Genomic DNA, 9846 nt, shown 5'->3' with positions numbered 1-9846 from the left:
TGAAAGGACAGATAACATGCATTTGCCATGGTGGAAGAATTAGGGCTAGTATCTTTATCAAGATAGCATGCCAGAAAAGATAGAAAGGTCTGCAAAAGGCTGGAGTCTTTATCGCAAACAAAGCTGGTAGACTTCAAGAAAAGCTACGTAGACTATAATGAATGTTTTTGACTGTAGGGAGAAAAATGAATGGCTGGAGTCCAGGAACTGTCTCTGCCTACATAGAGAACTAGGTCTGCAGGAGATCCTTATTCAGCACGTTTCCTACAAAAGACATTAATTTACATTTTCTTGTTTAAAGAACAGATAACTTTCTCCATGTGAGGAATTCCAGCAGGCATGGGCTCAGAGGAATGAACAAGTGCTGAAGAGACCACTGCACATTTCATACAAACACTCACCAACTGTTGCCACTTTGAGATTTCAAAACTCACAACGAAAATTACTTTTTTTTTTCCCCAGAGCAGAAACTAGGACATTAACCCTGATTACTCTGCAGTTGCTCACCCTTAGGCAGTGCAGTTTGAGAAGCATGAGGCCTTAATCAAGCTCAGATGTAAGGAAGGATTTCTTTTAAAGGCTATCAGTGTTAATGAACAACCTGGTCTTGTTTGAACATCAAGACTGTGATATAGGCAAGTGTCTGAGTTTATCATGTCCTCAATCTTTTGAACAGCCAGATTTTATTTGCTAAGCATTGATCAGACCAAAAGGAATGAGCTTATCCCAAGTGTCAGTGGCTGGACGTGAAATCTGGACTTTAGATAGCAAAATGTTCAGGATTTGCTGCAATTTGCCTCAATCACCTATGTGAGTTTGGGGCTGTCCTTGTAAACCTAGAGACTAAAGGAAACTGCCCTGGAGTCTTCCTGGAAAACAGAAAGGCACATTCTCACTCTAAAAGGCTTTTACTTTGTTCTTCTCTATCTAAAAGCTAAAAAGAGATGTCAAATCTTTGTGCCAAAGGTAACAATTCAAACACAACTGGATGCACTAATTTGCTATTCCTTGTGCATGTTAGCAGAGAGGATGCCAAATTAAAAGCCGTACCGAAAGCCAGAAACCAAATATCACATCAGTTTTAAAAACATACCATTCAGAAAACTACTCCCTTCAACTCATTTATGAGGAGAATTTATATAGGTTCATTTTATCCTTTGATTAGTAATTTTATTGTGTTTTGATTATGCCAGTGGTCAACAGCTGCAATATTGTTACAAAAAGCATAGAGGTGTTTAATTTAAAATAAAAAGGCTTTTGTGCAATATTTTAATAATGAAACTATTTCTACTAATATTAGATTCTTATGAAGCCTTTTGAACTTATACTTTCCATATATAGTGGTTCAGATCATACACCAAAATATCTCCTGTGAAATTAGAATAGCCCTGCATAATTATCAGTCTACTAAAATAAGGCTTTTCAAATGCTTACTCACTGACCTGTTCTGTGTACTGTTGCTCAACAGCTTCTCATGAACTTAGTAATCATGGATCTATCACTGTCGAAACATTCAGTATGTTACTCTGGAGCTTCCCACTCCTCCCCTCAGGGCAGATTCCTTTCTTACTGCATTGGTTCATAATAATTATTCACTTTTACAGTAACCCTGCAGTTTAATCTTTGCAGTTTTTGAAGAAAAGTGCTGCTACAGGAAAATATGCATAGAAAGGCGTATGAAATGCCAATTAACATGTTCAGCAATCTGCAGAAATAAAGTCCTATCCTCTGCAAACGAGATTCAACTAATCAGGGGGCAAGTGCACTCTTACTTGCCAGTCATATTCACTTAGTTTTCCACATCCTTTCCAACTGGAGTTCTTATCCTTCTTGCTTTTTCAGTTTTCACTGCAAACAAGCTTTTAAGAAATTTAGTAAAATTCATATTCAGCAAATAAACTGTTTGCTGAAAAACGGGCTCTAATACTGGTGGTGAAGGACTTCACCTTTTAACTTGATCCTGCAGCTGCATTAACACTGCCTCAGGGAAGTTCGGTTTTGTCCCAAAGCTCTTATCTGCCACCACTCCAAATACAACACATCATGAAGCTCAGATGCCAAGCTATTTACATAAAGATGTGGTGGAAATGTCATTGTTAACATAAACATCCCTTGTCCACATTACATGGATATTTCAAAACAGACACCCGTTTCAGGGCTTTTTGTTTAGAATATTTTTTCTCTGTACTTTAAAGGAAAGCCTATAGCAAGACAAACTTCCTTATGCCAAAGCACAGCGTAGGATCATGCTACTGCTTCACACTGGGTTAAATTCACCACCACACTGATATACAACACAAGAACACCCAATTACCACTTAAGTAGCAAATTTTTTCCTTTAGGACACAGAGCTTGTCTGGCCTCATTAGCAGAAGGCTAGGACACAGCTGAGGAGAACGCTCCCCTCAACTTGTATTTTCCTAAAGTATCCACAGAAATGTAAGCTAAATAAAAGAAAGGAAAAGAAAAGCAGCCTGACCCCAGATGCCAGTTAAACTTTTAAACTTAGGAGAATACCAGCTACAGCAGCTGGAACCCACAGCTGAGAGGCCCATATGCCTCTTGAACCACCTTTGATATGTCCAAGAGCACAGACATGGTAGAATGGAGCACAAGGACTGCTAGCACAAGCTGAAGTCACCCTTTAGTCTTCACTGCAGATGTTCCCTCAGAGTCTGTGTTTTGAGGCACAATCACTCATTTAATATTACAACAGTTTGCAATTTTAACTAGGGACACTATGCATACCTATAGTCTTGTCTTAATTTTTTTTAAAGGTGAGGCTGATGACTGACCTTAGATATCACATTTTTTTCAGTTGGCACCAAAAGACAAGTTCGTTTCTTTTTTTTTTTAAAAAAAAAAAAAAGAGAAATTGTGTTCTTTTGAAAAGAGAAATTTTCCCTTCTGTTACCCTTGTTAAGAAATCTTGAGCAGCATTTCCTGCCCCCTGCTCCATTCCTTGTTAACCATTTAGCTATTGCTGCTTTCAAACATAACAGTAATGTATAGCAACTCATTTTATTTGCACAAAGGATGTGTTAAATATTGTCTTATTCTCTTTCGTCAATGTACTCTTCCTAAATAAAGAAAAAAGCATTATGTATTCCAACTCCACAGGGTGCCAAGCATAGACATCTCCTGAGCAAACAGAATAAGTTATTCAGTATAATAACTATAAAGACAAGAATGAGATTACAAGAAAACATTCTCTACAGCTGTAAACAGAGTTGCAAGGCTTAATATTCTCCACCATTACACTTCTATGCCAAGCCTATTCCAACCCCTTCTCTTCACATTGCTAAAAGAAGCAGATTTTTTTTCATTATTTGGGATCTCCTAGGCACTATTTTTGCAGAGAGGAAGGGTCATGTGTTGATAAATGACTCAAAGTAAATCAGAACCAATACTGAATCATGCATTTTTTGTTTAAAGTTTAATACCCTCCCCACAAAAAGGAAAAAAAAAAAAAAAAAAGGAAAAAAATCAGGAGTGAATACCTTGGGGAATTTCTGCTCTGGCAGAGATAGAGGAAGGCAGTAGCCAAACACATTGTTACTGGCATTCAATCTTGAAAATTTTAAGCCAGCAAAATCGTAGCTTGCTTCAGTATAATTAAAACAGATGCTCAAAGGGGGCACTGTAAGGCTAAGTGGAGAAATTATACAAAACGTATTTTAACAACCAGAGTGACTCCAGCAATCAGAAGACAAGGAAAATGGTGTTTCTATGCTTTGAAATTAAACCAGGAAAATCAAAAAAAAATATATGCATAGTAGTGATTAGATGTGAATTCTCCCCCATGCCCTAAAACAGTCTGTTTGGAACTAGTGTTATGTATTAAACCTTGCATGCTACAGGTCTTTATTTTTGCAAGCCCTGCATCTTTTGCAAACGTGCAAAAATTGAACAAGGAATTTTAAGCCACTGATGAAGGTCTGCCTAAATGCATGCATTGCCTTTTTCTTTAGAGCAATGTTATACATTTTAATGTCATTGCTCAGATGGACAAACCTATATCCACATGGAAAGTTTTTGATAGCATTATCCACTAGTGTTTCGCTGTAGCTGCTTTATCTTGATTATGGTGGTGAAAAAAGCCATTAACTAATTTGGTGGTTGGTTAAGGAAAGCTCATATCTGAAAGAGTTAGGCTCATTTCAGCTATTCTTGTCAAGCTCCAGATGGTCTCTATAGCAAACAATTATCACTTTATAAGAAAACGTGAATTTTGGTCCAGTTTGTTCAGTTTCTAAGGGAGCTTGGACATGTTCTGCTCATTCTGCTAGTTTGAAGTTACTCTCCTCATTTTTTAATGACTTCATAAACAGAGCAGTGAATGGGGCTATTGTGTCTGGTTTACATCTGTATTAAATACTCCTTATGACTCCCTCCAGCAACACAGAGCACCTTCAAAGACCCATATGAAACTCAGCCTAAAGCCCACTGACAATGTCAGAATAAAGTGGTCCCATTACCAAGGGAGAAGTTAGGCTCCCTAGCATGTAAAGGGAGGGGAAAGGCCAGCTACAAGCCATACACACTGATTCTATTTTTTTACATGCATGGCAATCATCCATATGGTGATATTTCATCTATAAATTTGTTGGCAACATTAATAACTTTCTAGTCCTGTGTTCAGAATCGACACATTCTGTACTCAAAATGCTATCATGGACTTCTGGTAGGGCAGTTGCAAGAATCTCTGACTTCCAAGGCTTAGGCATTGGTAATTTGGTGGCAGAATAATTGCAAATCAGACTGCAGCACTTCTATAATCCATGTGGATAAGACACAGGTACGGTATACAAGATACAGGACGATAAAAGAAATGCCCTTTATCCAGCCTACAACATGGTCCCTGCACTCCTCAAGATCAATGGTAAAAGAAGCTTCCTACATTTTCTCCTCAGAGAAATTTGATGGGGATAATAAATGAGGTCACTATATCAAGGTTGTTAAAAGAATGAATAGAAGTATTAATTTATTTCAGATTCAGGTTAGTCTAAGTTGCTTTGCTGAAACACAGTGGCTGCAGAGGCATCACAAACTGCTCACAGGCAAGGTCATCCTCTGCTTTACACTTCCAGCCTTTTTTTCCACCACCCTTTTGGTGCACTGAGCAGTCTGGTCCTAGGCATTACAAAGAGTGATTGTTCCACGTGCTGAGAGATATCCTACATGTCACAGGCAGATGTAACTTATGTTCTTACCATAACTTCAAATAGATGATTATTTTACTTTGATGCTTTTTGTTGAATGTATTTATCGGAAAACATTACTTATTTTATCGTTAATTGGGAATAAACGTGAATCCAGAGAGTCTAGGTGTTGCAAAATGACATTCTAGAGTGGCTTCACTTTTTCAGGAAAAAGGACAGAAGATACATTAATTTGTAATCAAATTTAAGATTAATTCTCTATTTGTCAAAATTATTTTGATTAGCCTTATCATACATCTTATACAGTGTAAAAATACAATGGGGAACAAAAACCCACCATTCATTCACCATGTAAAATGTATAGAAAAACTATACTCAGCAATATAGAGTACCACAACCCAGCCTGAAAATCTGGTAGTCAGGCTATCTGTAGTGATCTCATGGTTCTGCTATGACTCAGGAATATAGAAATCCATTAAAATGCTTTCATTAATCCCTGATGCTTTCACTGTATGCAAAAGGCACGCAGCTTAAATACCGAGTTATACAACAGGTTTTAACCTTCTGCCATGACTCCTTCCTGAGTCTCATTGGCTTAGGGAGGGAAACGAATGATGAATTTGAACTACAACAATGAAAAATTTAGAGACAAGTTAGGGAAAAATGTTTTGCAAGACGTGACTACCATGACTATCACATTTGAGTGAATAAACGGTATTCTGAAGGCTGCAGTGCATCACCTTTTTATATGAACGGGAAAGCTTTCAGCTTTATCTTGCTGAAAATACATAGTGCTACTCCCTTACAAACTGGTGCAGACAGAAGCGGAGAAATAAAAATAAGTTAAGGAAGTGCAACAGTCTTTTTTTTTTATTATTAAAAATGAGCAGTAACCCCCCTAAGGGTCAGTGATGCTCATTTACATGCACTATTACATGATTGCTTTTGCTGTTGTTGCTTTGAAGAAAGTTATGTTGTAAAAATTAAATTCCATTCCTTGTGTTTTCATTAAGCTAACAAGAAACAAAAACAGAAACAAAAAAATTAAACAAAAAACCAAACAACAACTCCTAAGCAGACACAAAGGGCACACACTAACTCATGAGCTCTATATTCCCACCAAAAACAAGCCACTGCTGTCCTGCACAGCTGCTTCCAGAGCCATTGGAACTCTTCCTACTCACAGGAATCAAAAAAAAAATAATACCTGTGGCCTTTAAAAAATTAAACACTTCCATAACTCAAGAATATGGTTTTCTACTTCTTGAATCTTTCTGGCAGCTTCCTTTCAAGTAGCATCAATCAGGTGACTGCAAACACAAGTAAGCTATAGAGCCAGCCCCAACAGCCAGACAGCTGCCACCATTTTCAGGCTGTTTGAAGTGTTTAGGTGCTTTTAGCCCTCTGCCAACTCCAAATAATTCACTCCCTCCTGATGAATTGCATTGGTGCTGGGGTCTTTGCCACTGGCCCCTCAGCCCCACACAGGCACCACTGCTGTTAGCAGAGGTAAATACCTCTGGCTTTGTCTCCACTCTGGCATTGAGGCACCGTATTTGGATTCTGTCAGCTACAGGATTTTAGAGGGAGGTATCTCTTGCAGTAACAACTCCTTGGCCTACCCAGAACCACATCACCTCCGATACCCAGCCTCCCTGCCTTGATCAAGTAATTTCAGTTTTGTTATTGATGCCTAGAAAACAACCAGCACACTCATCTTTTAAAGTTCACTGCAATAACTTCAAATTAATGAGATCAAGCAAAGAAAAAAAAAAAAGGATGGCAGAACTAAGGAAGCAGTGGGAGGTTTGCTTGCAAGCTTTTTTCAAACCTAAATCAGGACCCACCATCTTGTTCTCTCCAACACTACCAATTTTTTTCCAAGCTTTACTAAAACTTTAAGAAGGACAATCACAACAGTTGGTGCTGTAGCATTCAGTGATAAACACTGAAACATTTACCAGAGCGAAGACAACATACATTTCTAATTTTAAAAAACAAGCAAGAAAAGTAATATTTCCTTTTGTAATATAAAATCAAAATTGGCCTTTTTTTTTTCTTTCTTCTTTTTTTAGGATAAGTTTTAAATTAACTACTATGCTAGAAATAGATGAGGGGAATTCATTCTTCTGGTTCAGATTTGAAGGATTAACTCTTCAATTATTAAATTGTACCGACAGCTGATGACTTGCTGTGCAGTCTATTTTTAAAAGTACATGGAAGATGAGTGTAGCCAGTATACCTGGAATAAGAACACTTAGCAAAACTCTGCCATGCAGAAATCTGAAATTAGTGTTTGAGACCTGGTATATCAATTTACAGTTAATGCCAGGCTTCTCTCAGGGGGGTCAGGTCACTTTTTAATGGCCTTCAACAGCTGCACAACCCTCCACAACACACAACCCTCCCTCTCCCCAAACCACCACACAACACACCAGCATTTTGTTTCCAACTATGGGGATGGTTCAAATCCTTCCTAAAAACGTTCAATGCCTGCTTTACATTCAAAATTGCATATATGATTCACAAAATGAATTCACAAATTCACAAGTTTGTCTTTTAAAAAAATGGGTGGAGTGGGAGGGGGCTATTTCCAACTGGGATTGACGCATTTCTCCAGAGCCTCCAGCAGGTCCCTTTGAGATGCTACTAAAATCTTGGCCATGTTCCAGAGGACTTGTACTTTGTAGAGCTCTAGGGTGAGGAGGAAGGAGAGGGAGGAACCAGAAATCCCTCCAAACCACCATGCTGTCCTTACTGCTCAGTGCTACTCTTTGCAGACTGAGGCAAGTCCCTCTAACAGAGGTGTTTGTTGGTCCTCCAGGAACCACAGGCAGGTTAGTAAAATGAGCCCTTCATGCAGGGCACTCTCTCCTCCTAAATTTCTCACCCTACCTATAAAATGCAGCGATTTCTGGGAGAAAACTCTCAGTACGGACCTCTCTGAATCTGTTTCCTTAAAAAATTCAACATGGCTAAACCCACCAGAGCGCATCTTTCTGTTTAAAGGACCAATACCTCATTTTGCAAGAACTCACATTTTCAGTATCTGTCCCTAGGCACAAAGTCTAGTTAAGGTTGTCCTCAGTGAATTATGTTTTTTCAGAGTACCCCTCTGAAAATTGCACCCGTGAAGGGTCTACTGCTGTAAACTGTTTACTGCTGACCTAATAGCTCCAGGTCACAAGGAACTGACATAACATACTAATACCAAACATAAGCTACCTCATTTGAGAAACTCCTTTAACTTAAATAAAGTACCAACTCAGAACTCACCCCCATAGACATGACTAAGCTGAGACATGAAGGGACGTGAAATAAATTAAGTGCTAATAAATTTATGTGACCCCTTGAGAATAAGCTTTATTTCTCTGGTAACTTCTTGCACTGTGTAAGCCAAGGCAGAAGAGAACTCAGGCACACCAGCAGCCAGCTGAGATGGCATGCGATGATTGAACAGTTTTGAAACAAGGATTAGAACTCTAGCAGGCATTAGCAAAGCATCAGCACAGCAAGAGTTAAGAGCATGGGCTGTACTTTACTGATGGGAATAGTTTGGGAAGCAGAAATAGTAGAAATAGGATATTTTACCATTACTTCAGTTTTTGTTAACATATTTTTACAGGACATCCCAGTTAAGCCAGTCAGCTTGTTTACAGTAGGATCTTGTCCAAGGACAGCTTAAAACTATTATACAGTACATACAGAAGGACAATACAGTCCCAGTACAAGCTACCAGCAGGCAGTAAATCATGTCAAAGCCTCATGTTACACCTGATTAACTGCTTGGCTCCAGTACCACAACCTATTCCAAGAACTCTTGTTTCAGTGTAGTTAGGAGTTGTCAGAGAATTTATGTCATCTGATGGCAAGTTACATAAAATAGTGCCCCAGTGTATCATTTAAGAAGCATTACTTGGCATGAGCTGCCAGAGTGTGTGCTTCACACCTGCAGTATTCTCTGGTGCTATGTACTCCTTAGAAGTGGACTCCATTTAGATGTCTCATTTGCAGGAGAAATCACATCACCTCTGTCCCAGTGGGATCATATGAGCCTGGATTACAACTCTATCTGAATTGCGCTTCATCAAACACATCCAGAATTTTATCACTCATGTATCAGTCCACCCTCAACATGGCCACTGCAATTAAATTATATTTCCCATTAAATTTTTCTTGATTCTGCAAAATGCCTTAAAAATAGATACCCTTGTAAATATGAAGAACTTATATTTTTCACCAAATGTACAAGCTTGCGAGTGGATGAAAGAGTAATATCTTTACACCATCTGAACACAAAGGAAACCTTGTTTCTGTGAAGTTCAAAGGCAACCCAAGCCACTGAAGGCAAATTTCAAGAGCACCCTAAGGTCCAGAGATTGGATACATGTCAAAAAGCAAGGTGCTATGAAAACCAAGCCATAGTTGTTATGAAGTCCATGTTTATCTGACTGTCAAACAGCAAGACATATGGCATTATCCAAGATGTCATGCATCTTGATCAAGAGGTCTGTAAGTCAGCAAAAGTGTTTAATGGTACAGTTCCAGTAGCTCTGACTCTGTATGTTCCTGAACAGCTTTTTTCAGAGTTGTGCAGGAGCTTAGCAGAAAGGTGGAGGTCAATTTTAGCAGTAATATCTTTCTACACCATGCACACAAACAAAACCAATATTTCTATGGTTTT

The sequence above is a fragment of the Myiozetetes cayanensis genome, unplaced genomic scaffold, assembly GCF_022539395.1.
Source record: "Myiozetetes cayanensis isolate MyiCay16 unplaced genomic scaffold, myiCay2020 scf9, whole genome shotgun sequence".
Taxonomy (NCBI): Eukaryota; Metazoa; Chordata; class Aves; order Passeriformes; family Tyrannidae; genus Myiozetetes; species Myiozetetes cayanensis.
This window is presented reverse-complemented; position numbering follows the sequence as displayed.